Source organism: Myotis myotis, unplaced genomic scaffold, assembly GCF_014108235.1.
Source record: "Myotis myotis isolate mMyoMyo1 unplaced genomic scaffold, mMyoMyo1.p scaffold_m19_p_1, whole genome shotgun sequence".
NCBI lineage: Eukaryota > Metazoa > Chordata > Mammalia > Chiroptera > Vespertilionidae > Myotis > Myotis myotis.
In genome coordinates, this window is record NW_023416313.1 from 192,458,494 (window position 1) to 192,471,779 (window position 13,286).

The 13,286-nt window shown below is 40.4% G+C and overlaps 1 protein-coding gene across 3 annotated transcripts in view; it reads left to right on the plus strand.

Moving 5' to 3' along the window:
• Positions 1-13,286, plus strand: part of PPM1A (protein phosphatase, Mg2+/Mn2+ dependent 1A) — a 48,700-nt gene that overhangs the window by 21,050 nt on the left and 14,364 nt on the right. The gene's annotated exons all lie outside the window — the stretch shown is intronic.

Below are 13,286 nucleotides of genomic sequence, written 5' to 3' on the forward strand. Positions count from 1 at the left end.
ATTATTGATGTGTAAAAATGCCACAGATTTTGCCTGGCCGGCATGGCTCAGTAGTTGAGCATCGACCTATGAATCAGGAAGTCATAGTTAGATTCCTGGTCAAGGCATGTGCCTGGGTTGTGGACTCAATCCCCAGTGTGGGGCGTGCAGGGGGCAGCTGATCAGTGATTCTCTCTTATCATTGATGTTTCTATCTCTCTCTCTCTCTCTTCTCTGAAATCAATAAAAATATATTTTTAAAAAGTAGTAAAAATGTCATAGATTTCTGGGTGTTAATTTTGTATCCTACTAGTGCCAAAGTCATTTATTAAATCTAGTAGTTTTTAATGGAGTCTTTAGGGTTTCTGTGTACAATATCATGTAATCTGAAAATGATGAAAGTTTTACTTCCTTTTTTTCAATTTGGATGCCTTTTATTTCTTCTTCTTGTGTGATCACTTGTGGCTAGCACTTCCAGTACTATCTACTTATATAAAAACCCTGGGTATAACATCACGACCCGAGGTGCGACCAAATGGAAGGAAGTCAGTCCTGCAGGGGTTATCTTGGAAATGGCTGCACCCTCCCCCAAGCTGTTTCCCGGAGCTGTTTCCAGTGAGGGTGAGGTTTGAGGCAGGAACCCATCCTTGGAGTGGGGAGGCATATCTTTATAAAGTGTGCTGCGCCAGCATAGCCAAGGGTGAACCTGAGTGGGGGTGGCTGAAAGGCTTAGAAAAGACAGACAAGAGAATGAAAGCTGAGTCTCGGTGGGACGCTACTTCTCTGAGAGACAGCGACCACACCCACAATCAAGTCTTTATTTTATAGCAGATGCCGTGAGGCAACGTAAGGGTGTGACCAAGATGTTTACAACATTCTCCTGGGTTTCAATCCTACTCAACTACATGCACCTGAACTCTGTCAAGCCTACATCACTCAGGCACGTGGGGCCATGTGTTTGGACCATAGGTTCAAGCTTACAACTATAGCTGTTGGCTATAATTGTGCTGGGAGGACCCTGCCTTCCAAGCTGGGACTTGCACGTGGCAATGAGAGGACTGTGCCCTCTCATCAGTCCAAAGCTTGAACCTGTCCAAAACATTGTAGTGGCTCCCCACAATAAAGTTTTAATACATTATATTAGAGGTTGTGGTGGTACTGTTTTACCCACAGCAACTACAGGAATTGCTGCAAATTTACTTCTTGGTGGAAGAACCTTTCATTCCCAATATAAATGACCAATTCCATTAAATGAAACTTCAATTTCTAGACTTGATATAAACAGTGAAGTTGATAAAACTATTAAAAAGGCCCAATTTCTCATTATTGATGAATGCATCATGGCATCCAGTCATGCTATAAATGCCATAGACAGATTACTAAGAGAAATTATGAATTTGAATGTTGTATTTGGTGGGAAAGTTCTTCTTGGCGGGGATTTTCGACAATGTCTCAGTATCGTACCTCATGCTATGGGATCGGCCATAGTACAAACGAGTTTAAAGTACTGTAATGTTTGGGGATGTTTCAGAAAGTTGTCTTTTACAACAAATATGAGATCAAAGGACTCTGCTTATAGTGAATAGTTAGTAAAACTTGGAGATGGCAAACTTGGTAGCAGTTTTCATTTAGGAATGGATATTATTGAAATCCCCAGTGAAATGATTTGTAATGGACCTATTGTTGAAGCTACCTTTGGAAATAGTATGTTTATAAATAATATTAAAAATATATCTAAACATGCAATTTTTTGTTCAAAAAATGAGCATGTTCAAAAATTAAATGAAGACTTTTTGGATATTACTCAATGGAGATTTTCACACATATTTGAGTGATAATTCCATTGATTCAACAGATGATGCTGAAAAGGAAAATTTTGCCATCGAATTTCTTAATAGTATTACTCCTTCAGGAATGCTGTGTCATAAATTAAAATTGAAAGTGGTGCCGAAACCGGTTTGGCTCAGTGGATAGAGTGTCGGCCTGCGGACTGAAAGGTCCCGGGTTCGATTCCGGTCAAGGGCATGTACCTGGGTTGCGGGCACTTCCCCAGTGGGGATGTGCAGGAGGCAGCTGATCGATGTTTCTCTCTCATCGATGTTTCTAACTTTCTATCTCTCTCCCTTCCTCTCTGTAAAAAATCAATAAAATATATTAAAAAAAAAAATTGAAAGTGGTGCAATCATCATGCTATTGAGAAATCTTAATAGTAAATGGTGTCTTTGTAATGGTACCAGATTTATTATCAAAAGATTACAACCTAACATTATTGAAGCTGAAGTATGAACAGGATCTGCAGAGGGAGAGGTTGTTCTAATTCCAAGAATTAATTTGTCCCCGTCTGACACTGGCCTCCCATTTAAATTAATTCGACGACAGTTTCCTGTGATGCCAGCATTTGCAATGATTATTAATAAATCACAAGGACAAACTCTAGAGTAGAAATATTCCTACCTGAACCCGTTTTCGCACATGGTCAGTTATATGTTGCTTTCTCTCAAGTTTGAAGAGCATGTGACTTTACAGTTAAAGTTCTAAATACTTCATCACAAGGGAAATTAGTCAAGCACTCTGAAAGTGTTTTCACTCTTAATGTGGTGTACAGGGAGATATTAGAATAAGTTGAATCACTTTATCAGTCATTGTTTGCATCACTGTTGTTTTTATATCATGTTTTTGTTGTTTTTATATCATGTTTTTGTTTTCATATCATGTTTTTGTCATTTTTATATCATGCCTCTGTTGCTGTTATATCCTTTGGTTACTGTTCATTTATTAATATATATGTTAAAACTTGGGCAAGTCTAAACAGAGATAATGAAATAATATCTGAATCATGGGGGGGATGGTTGTAGCGATGATTACATTAATATATGTAAAGCACTTAGGACAGAGCCCTACATACTTTAAGTGCGATATAAATGTTAGTATTTGTTGTTTGTTTTAGCATTCTTGATGTTCTGAACACATTCCCATGATATGCCTTGGTGTGTATATGCTGTATTATCTGTGGGTACTCTTTGAAATACATTGTCGATCTGAAAACTCCTCTTTTTTCATTTCTAGAAAATTCCTTAGCTTTCATATCTTTGAATATTGCTTTTCCAGTATTTCTTCTTAATCTCTGTGTTGTGTTCTAGGCATTTCCTAAGCATTATTTTCCAGTTTACTAATTTACACCTTGAGTTGTTTCTGTGTTTTTCTCCTGTTCACATTCTCTCTCTTTCTGTCTCTCTGTTTCTCTCTTTAACAGCTACCTATTCTGGTTTGATTTTTGAATTTTAAAAAATTTTTCTTCATGTCTACTGTTCTTATTAACTTTTGGAGGCTCCGAAACATACTTATTTTAAGTTACTCACAAATTATTATTCTTTCTATTATTACTTTTTTTTAAATCCTCACCCTTGGATATGTTGAGAGAGAGAGAGAGAGAGAGAGAGAGAGAGAGAGAGAGAGAGAGAGAGAGAGAGAGAGAGAGAGAAACATTGATGTGAGAGAGAAACATCTTGTACACGCCCTGACTGGGGACCAAAACAGAAACCTAGGTATTTGCCCTAATGGGGAATGGATGGTTTATGGAATGACACTCCCAACCAACTGAGTCACCTGGTCAGTGCTATTTTTTTCTTCTGGATTGAATTTCTACAATTGTTGGGGTTTTTTGGCTGTCCATCTTAGTTTAATTTTCCTCACATACTGGTATGTTGGAATTTGGTTGTACAGTCTCATGTTAAATAGAAATTAGTTTTGTTTTCTTGCTTTAAAAAAATGTTTTATTGATTTTAGAGAGAGGAAGGGAGAGAGAAACATTGATTAGCTGCCTCCCACACACCCCATCCCGGGGATCAAGCCCACAACCTCAGCATGTGCCCTGACCAGGAATCAAACTGGCAGGCTCCTGGTGCATGGAACAATGTTCAATCAACTGGCCACACAACTGGGCTATTTTCTTTCTTTTCGCCCTTCTTATTTAATGTTTTTGCATGTGCCTACATGTTGTCCCTGGGGTGCCCGGTTTGAACCATGTCTTACGTTAAACGCGTGGTTCCCCTCATTCTTGATAACATCAAGATTAGGCTTATCTCAGACAGTCAGAGAAAGACAAATATCGTATGATCTCACTTGTATGTGGAATCTAATAAACAAAACAAACTGACGAACAAAATAGAAACAGAGTCATGGATATATGGAACAGACCTACAGCTATCAGGGAGGAGGAGGGGACTGGATGAAAGAAGGTGAAGGGATTAGCCAAAAAAAAATACACACACACACACACACACACACACACACACACACACACAGACTCAGACAAATACCATGGTGATAAGCCAGAGGGAAAAAGTGGGAATGTGGGGGGATAGGTGGAAGAGGGCAAGGGGGCTGGGGAATGGGGATGAAAAGAGACTTTGCTTGGGGTGATGGGTGCATGATGCAGTTGCAGATGTTTTGCTGGGTTGTACACTTGAAACCTATATGGTTTTGCCAACCAGTGTTACCCCAATAAATTCAATTTTTAAAAAATGATTAGGCTTATATCTCTTTATACTTCTGTTCACTAAGCACATACTAGTAACTTCAGTGAGCCTGGGGTCTATCCTAGCCTTGTACAGGGACGTTGTTAGACCCTGTAGGATGTGGACTTCTCTCTGTCGCTGTTACTTGAGCCCAAGTTTCACAGTTTCAGCTTCACAAAGTACTTTGTATCTTAAGAGTTTATCTTTAGCGAAGGTGGCTTGGTCTCTTAATGTTCTGTGTTATAGTTAATCTACTTTAAAAATACATTTGAGCCGAAACCGGTTTGGCTCAGTGGATAGAGCATCGGCCTGCGGACTGAGAGGTCCCAGGTTCGATTCCGGTCAAGGGCATGTACCTGGGTTGCGGGCATATCCCCAGTGGGAGATGTGCAGGAGGCAGCTGATCGATGATTCTCTCTCATCGATGTTTCTAACTCTCTATCTCTCTCCCTTCCTCTCTGTAAAAAATCAATAAAATATATTAAAAAAAATACATTTGAAACAGAGAAGCACTTCAAAATGTAAATACATAATATTTATGTGAAAGTCAACATTTAAAATTAATGTATATCATACATATCCTTCAGAAAAGTACCAGATTGCTCTCCTACGTATGAAAAGGATATATATTTACTTCTTTGCCAATAGTAGGCATTGTAAATTTTTACTCTTTGATAAAGTAATATGTAAAAACAAATTTGTGTTTAATGGCTAATGAGATTGGTGGTCCGTATATTTATTGGCCAATTGAATTGTTTGTTCATGTTCTTTGTCCATTTCTTTTCCTTTAAATTGTTCATTTTGTTGTCTTATAGGAGCCTTTTGTCTATTAGGAATATTAATTTGATTGCATACACTGCAAATACTTATTTAAAAATATTTGCCGTTCAAGTTTCTGAGCTTTATAGTGTAGAGATTTTATTCTCTGGAGTCACATTTTATTCCTTTGCAGTCAGTCTTTCCCTTTTTGCTATTGATGTCATACTTATATTTAAATTCCTTTTCTATCATAAGATTATAGAAACATTTCCTACATGTAGTTGCATCGTTTTATTATTAGTGTTTCAAACTTAAATCTTTAATTATCTGGTATTTATTTTAAGATGTGTGATAGGAATTCAGCTCTCTCCACAGGAGGGCAAGAGGATAAGACAGCTGTTCTAATACTATTTATTGAATTTTTGTTTTCATAGCTCTCTTTCTGGACTATAAATTCTATTCCACTGATCAATTCCCTCTTTATTTGTTTTAATATTAGATATGGTAAATTCTCATGTTTTTAAGACTCTTTTGGCTATTCTCAAACATTTATTCTTTCATATGAATTTTGCAATCAAGGTCTGGGAACAAAAAGACCCAGTTGTGCCATAGCTGGTTTGGCTCTGGATAGAGCGTCAGCCTGCGGCCTGAAGGGTCCTGGGTTCAATTCCGGTCAAGGGCACATGCCCAGGTTGCGGGCCCGATCCCTAATAAGGGGACATGCAGGAGGCAGCCCATTAATGATTCTCTCTCATCATTGATGTTTCATTCTCTCCCTCTCCCTTCCTCTCTGAAATCAATAAGAATACATTTTTAAAAGAAAAATTGTAAAGGCCCAGTTGTGATTATATTGAATTTCTGGTTAATAAGGAGAAAATAAACATCTTTACAATATTGACTTTTACTATCGAAGAAAAAGTAGTGTCTTTATCCTGAAGCTCTCCTAAAGATTTTGAATCATTTCCTGTTAATTTTTAATTTAGATATATTTGTTTTTTCTAAGCAATTATTATTTCTAATCTTATTGAACTTTCTTTATTCCTAATAATGTTTTAGATTTTGAGTTTGCCATCATATAGTCATTATCTGTAAATAATACTTTGATCACTATTTCTAGACATTGTTAAATAATAGGGATAAGAGCATGTATCCTTGTTTTCTGGAAATTGTTCTAATCACTGTGCTCCCTGTTTGGCTTGAAATATGTGTTATCATATTATGGAATGAATTTTATCAGATCCCTTTTAGCATACAAAGAGATGGTGTGATTTTTTTCTACTTTGAACTTTTAAAAAAATGACATTAATAGGTTGGCTCGGGGTTAAAGTCCTGAAATGTATCATACTTGGTGATTTGTAAAAAATGCTTATGTTTTACTTAGGGTTATTTGCACCTGAATTAATGAGTGTATTTAGATTATAGGGGTTTTTTTTAGTGCTATCTTTGTCAGTTTTTATATCAGTATTATGGTAGGTTTGTGAAAAATAGGAAGTTTTCTTCTTTGTAAACTTACAGAAAATTTTAAAAGAGTACAATGAACTTCCAGATATATGTAAATGACCAACCACTGTTAGCATTAGCCGCATTTGTTTTATAAATTTTTCTCCTCTCTGTGTATGCACATGCAAATTCTCTTCACACACACACACACACACACACACACAAATATATATAAGCCAGTGCACAATCACACATTACACTTTGATGTAATATCTTTTGGTTTTCTTTAACCTGGAATAACCATTCTCAGTCTTTTTGTTCTGGAACTTTTTTTAGGGATAGTTCTTTGATAACTTTCTAATTTCATTTGAGAGTTACAGGTCTTGAAAAAGTTTGCTGTCAGTTCTTGAAAAAGTTTGGTAATTATTTTTCCAAGAACATTGTCAGTGTCCTTTATGTTTTCAAATTTATTAGCAAAGAATTGTACAGTGTGTTTTATAAAATGTAAAGCAAGAAATAAAACACCTTTCTCTCTGTGAGGTAAGTATAGCCTGTTTAGTTTCAGATTTTAATAATTTTCTCAATAAGGCTAACTAGTGATTTATCTCTTTTACTCATTTGTCTCTCATATAACTTATCATATTTACCTTAATTTTTCATAATACACTCCTTCAGCTTTCCTTAAGTTTTGTGTGTATGTGATTGATTGTACTCTTCACTTCTTGAGTTGGATATTTAATTTACCGATTTTCACTTTATTTTTTTATCCTCGCCCGGGGATGTTTATTGATTTTTTAGAGAGAGAGGAAGGGAGAGTGAAAGAGAGAGAAACATAGATGTGAGAGAGAAACAGTGATCCTTTGCCTCCTGTATATGCCCTGCAGCCTAGTATGTGTCCTGACTGGGAATCAAACCTGTGACCTTTGGGTGCAAGGGACGACACTCCTACCGAGCCACGCAGGCCAGGGCAATGAGTGATTTTCTGGCCCAGCCTTACAATTTTTCAATTTGGGAATTAGTTGGTTTTAAAAGACCAAAATATTCATTAAATTTTCTGGTTATATCGTTGATGAATTCAGTCTTTTGCTTGTTATAGTAGTTTGTTTTTGAAACGTCCAGATCAACTGAGAATGGTAGTGTTGTAATGAGACCCAGCATGTGCTCAGAGTAGATTTAAGACTTGATGAGAACTAAAATTTCTCTCAGAAACTTATTTAAACTTTCATGGGTAAATTGAATCCCCCTTGGGGTCCATTACTTGTAAATATATGCCAATTTAATAATTTGACTAAATAAAATATTCTTTAGTAGTTCACTTATGGAAGATGATTATGTAAACATAGTATTTGTAAATAAATAACTTTTGGCTGGGGGGTGGGGGAGGCCAGGGGATAGTCAAGGGCGGGGAAAAAAAAAAAAGACACATATGTAATACCCTTTGTAATACTTTAAGCAATTAAAAAAATAAATAAATAAATAAATTTAAAAAAAAAAGAATTATATTTACATAACCATCTGCTATATGTATGTAGCTATAGTTGGCTCCTTCACCAGGATTCTATAAATTACTCAGAACCCCAGGAGGTAAGATTTATGAATTGCCTATTTTCAGTATATTAACGTTCAACCACAAAACTAATTTGCCATGACTATATTATACATTTGCTATTGAGCTGAACCTAAAATTTTACATTTCTAATATTTGTATTTCAAAAATTTGGGTTTTGGTTTTAGGAAGTATACCCTATTTATCTTAAAAGAATTGTTTATTTGGTAGTTTCATTTCTTTATCTGGAAAATAATTTCTGGACTTTTCTATAAAAGAGACAGTCAGGATCCTGTTAGGTGATAATTAGAATCTAGATGTGGCTATGTATGTAGGAATCTATCTTCTATATATATAAAAGCCTAAGCAACCAAATGACTGGTCGACTGGTCACTGTGACGTGCACTGACCACCAGGGGGCAGATGCTCAACATAGGAGCTGCCTACTGGTGGTCAGTGTGCTCCCACAGTAGGAGTGCCGCTCAGCTGACCGACAGGCGCCAGACGCAGGGCTCATGACTGGCCGCCGCAGCCTGGAGATCGCAGCAGAGTGGCAGCAAGCCTACCAAGTGGCAGTTTCAGCCCGATCCCTGCAGGCCACACTGAGGGAACCCACTGGTACACAAATCCGTGCACTCGGCCTCTAGTGTAATAATAATTAGTTTCCATTTGCTGAGTGCATCATTTTTGTCAGATTCTATATGGCTACTTTGCACTCATAACCTCATTTAAGTCTTGCAGCAATATTCAGAGGTATTATTATGCCCATTGCACAGATAAGGAATGCTAGATTAGTGGTCATCAAGCCTCTTTAATATAATACCTTCTTCTTTCTCTTTAGCCTAGCTAAAGGTATCAAGAGATAAGGCAACTCCCTTTACCTTCAGCAGATGTCTTACCTTCACCTGGCTCAATCATCTACCTACCAGACTTCTCTACCTGTCTAGGCTTTATATCTAATCTTTTCCACAGATGCCTAGGTTCCAGCCCTACCCTGGAAATTCTGATTTATTAATCTTAAGTTTTCAGAAGGTCCACAGATAATATTTGTGTGAATCATTGCCTTAATAGTAAGTGGTGCTTTAGAGTCAGGCAGTTTTGAATTAGAGTCCTGATTCCTCTAAATTGATCAATTGAATGACTTTGGCCAAGTTCATTAGTCTAACAAAGATTCTTCACCTGTAAGTTGGAGATATTATTATTACACTAGAGGCCCGGTACACGAAATTCATGCACGGAAATGGGTCCCCTCAGCCCAGCCTGCACCCTCTCCAATTGGGGACCCTTCGGGGATTGGGCCTAAACTGGCAGTCAGACATCCCTCTCACAATCCTGGACCGCTGGCTCCTAATTGCTCACCTGTTTGCCTGCCTGGTCACCCTTAACTGCCCCTCCCTGCTGGCCTGATTGCCCCTCATTGCCTCTGTGTGCTGGCCTGATCACCCCTAACTGCCCTCTGTGCCAGCCAGGTCGTCCCCAACTGCACCCCCACCCCCGCCAGCCTAATCTCCCCTCACTACCCCCCCTGCCAGCCTAATCGCCCCCAACTGCCCCCCGCCAGCCTGGTCACCCCACGCAGCCTGCTGTTCAGTCATTTGGTCATCCCTCACTAACCTCCCTGACGGCCTGGTCGTAGGCAGCCATGTTGTGAGGGTGTGATGGTCAATTTGCATATTACCTCTTTATTATAAAGGATACTTTATAGGGTTTTTGAGGAAAATGAATGAGATAATGCTTATAAAACACTGAGAAGTTTTAGAATTCTTAAGCAATGCCATTAAGGTGTCATCATGTTAAATTTTTGTTCAGTCAAAACACTCACCCTACATTTATCAAAGTGATGTGTATCAACTTTGTGTCAGAACAGTACTCTGATGAATACCAATGTAAGAAATGAATGGTGATTAGTTTTCATTATTTACCTTCCACTAGTGGAATTACAACAGGGGCAGAGGAGTAGGCAGGAGATTATTTTATAGTACCAGTCAACCAGACTTCTCTACCAGTATATTTGTTTGACCCTAGTAGGAAAAGAAATAGGGAGAGGTTGCTGGTAAACTGTTTCATTCGTTTTTCTTCTTTCCCTTTCTCTCCTACCTTCTTCTCAGAGCTTAGCTTAGCATCACCAACTTCATCAATCCCCTAGTCTCATAACTGTATCCTGATTTACCTAGGTAATTTTTCCCATTCCTACTCCCTACTACCCTTCTCCCCTTCACTTCCATCAAATCTCATTCTATCTTTTTTTCAGATTGCTTTGTGTTCAGTTGTGACTCATTTGATGACTTGGACCCCAAGTCTCTACATTCCTAGACTATTACTCAAGTAAAAGCCAATCTAAATCCTGACCAACTGTCTCCCTGCCTTGTGTGGGCTCCTTTCACACCAGGAGTTTTAGTTTTTTATTATTGCTAAGCATTAGATTAGGTAAACTTTCAGGTTTGTCCACAGTGCTGTCCGTAGTCCCTTTCATCTCCTTTACAATTTATACCTAGTGACCATCCTATCTAATAAAAGAGAAACATGGTAATTAGCGTACGACCGCTACCCTTCCCATTGGCTAATCAGGGCGATATGCAAATTAACTGCCAGCCAAGATGGCGGCCGGCAGCCAGGCAGCTTGAAACTAACATGAGGCTTGCTTGCTTCAGTGACAGAGGACTCCAACGTTCCCCGCCTGCTGCTGCCAGCCTCTGAGCCTGCAGTTTAAGAAACATTGTAACAAATATAGAAGCTAAACAAAACCCCAGAAACCTGCTTTCAGGGAGCCAGGATCTCAGAGCTGGAGTTATACATTGTTTCGATTATAGAACCGAAACAAACCAGATACCCACTTTCAGCAGCAGAGGCCTAAGAGCTGGAGCCTCAGAGCTAAAGCTGGCCCAGAATAAAAAAAAAAAAGAAAAAAAGGAGCGGTTGGGAGCTTCCGTCACCCGCCAGCCTGAAAACAGCGCTCAGCCCCTCACCCAGACTGGCCAGGCACCCCAGTGGGGACCCCCACCCTGATCCAGGACACCCTTCAGGGCAAACCAGCCGGCACCCAACCGTGCACCAGGCCTCTATCCTATATAGTAAAAGGGTAATATGCCTCCCAGCACCGGGATCAGCGGAGCCACGAGGCCTCCCAGCACCGGGATCACCGTGACAGGGGGCAGCGCCCAAACCCCCTGATCGCCCTGCGGCTCTGTGTGTGACAGGGGGTGGGGCCACAACCTCCCTTTCAGCCCTGCTCTGTTCATGACAGGGGAAGGCGCCCCAACCCCCTGATCAGCCCTGCTCTGTGCCTGATGGGGGGAGCTCCCCAACCCCCTGATTGGCCCTGCTCTGTGTGTGACAGGGCGCGGCGCCCCAACCCCCTCCCCCCCCACGGGCCCTGCTCTGTGTGTGACAGGGTACGGAGCTCCAAACCCCCTGATGGGCCCTGCCCTTTGAGTGACAGGGGGCAGCGCCCCAACCCCCTGATTGGCCCTGCTCTGTGCGTGACAGGGGGTGGCGCCGCAACCTCCCCATTGACCCTGCCTTGAGTGTGACAGGGGGCGGTGCCCCAACCCCCCAATCAGCCCTACCCTGAGCGTGATTGAGGGTGGCATCGCAACCTCCCGATCCACCCTGCTCTGTGCATGACAGGGGGCGGCGCCCCAACTCCCCAATCGGCCCTGCTCTGAGCCCGACCAGGGGCTGCACCTAGGGATTGGGCCTGCCCTCTGCCACCCGGGAGCAGGCCTAAGCCAGCAAGTCGTTATCTCCCGAGGGGTCCCAGACTGCAAGAGGGCACAGGCCGGGCTGAGGAACCCCCTCTTCCCCCCGGTGCACAAAAATTTGTGCACCGGGCCTCTAGTCTATATATATAAAAGCCTAAGCGACCGAATGACCAGTCGACCAGTCACTGTGACGCACACTGATGACCAGGGGACAGACACTTAATGCACAGGATCGGGCTCCCTCCTTTCTGGATCGGGCCTGCAGGGATTGGGCTCCCTCCTGTCTGGATCGGGCCTGTGGGGATCGGGCTCCCTCCTGTCTGGATCGGGCCTTCGGGGATCAGGCTCCCTCCTGTCTGGATTGGGCCTGCAGGGATCGGGCCGAAACCGGCTATCCAACATCCCCCAGGGGTCCCGGATTGTGAGAGGGTGCAGGCCAGGCTAAGGGACCCCACTGGTGCACAGATCCATGCACCAGGCCTTTAGTAGAGTATAATAATAGTGATACTTGTTATTAACACTAGATTAATAGAATACATTACAGTAGATTTGTTAATATGTAAGCTTTGTTATATGTATGTATAATTATTTTGCAACTTGAAATTTGAAGCTGGACCCCTTAACGGTAATTTAATAACTTACTGACTGTATCAAAGACTGAAAACCCTATAGAAAAGGTAGAATTTAAGTAAACTTTAAAGGCGGGGAATGCTTTTTTTATAAGTAGGAAGGAAAGGCAAGGGACTGACATGAGCAGAGGCTTAAAGGAAAGGGTGCAGATTTGGACCTTTGTGAGTAGATCACTTTTTACTTTTTCATAGGTTTGATGGAGTAGGAATAAAACTAGGTGATTTGGAATCAAACTTTGAAAAGCTTTAATGTTTCATTAAGATTTTTTATTTAGTAAGCCTTTCGTATGTCCTGTGAATTAACTTGGCTTTTCTTAATATATACACTTACAACTTAGTTCCGAGATTCCCTGAAAGATTCACATGTTTAATGCAACCCCAAACGTGAAGCCTACTTTATATAAGTTAATGGCTTCTGCCAAGTCTTTCTTCCTTAAGTGGTTATGCCTTGAAAAGAGTGTTTGATCCTCCATTTTTATCCTGATGCTTTAGTTCTTTCTGCCTGTTGTCCATTCTTAGCTGTTCCTGATCAGTCTTTCCTCCAATTCTTCCTTCTTAATATCCAGGTTCCAAGTAAGCAATGCAATGAGTGTCTGCTAATCACAAGAGTTGTAAATTCTTATTGAAAGTTTTTTTTTGTATCTCCTTCACTTTTAAAAGGTTGTTGGATATGTGTTTTTGTTTACAAAATAGTTATTAATTTTCTTGTTTCTCT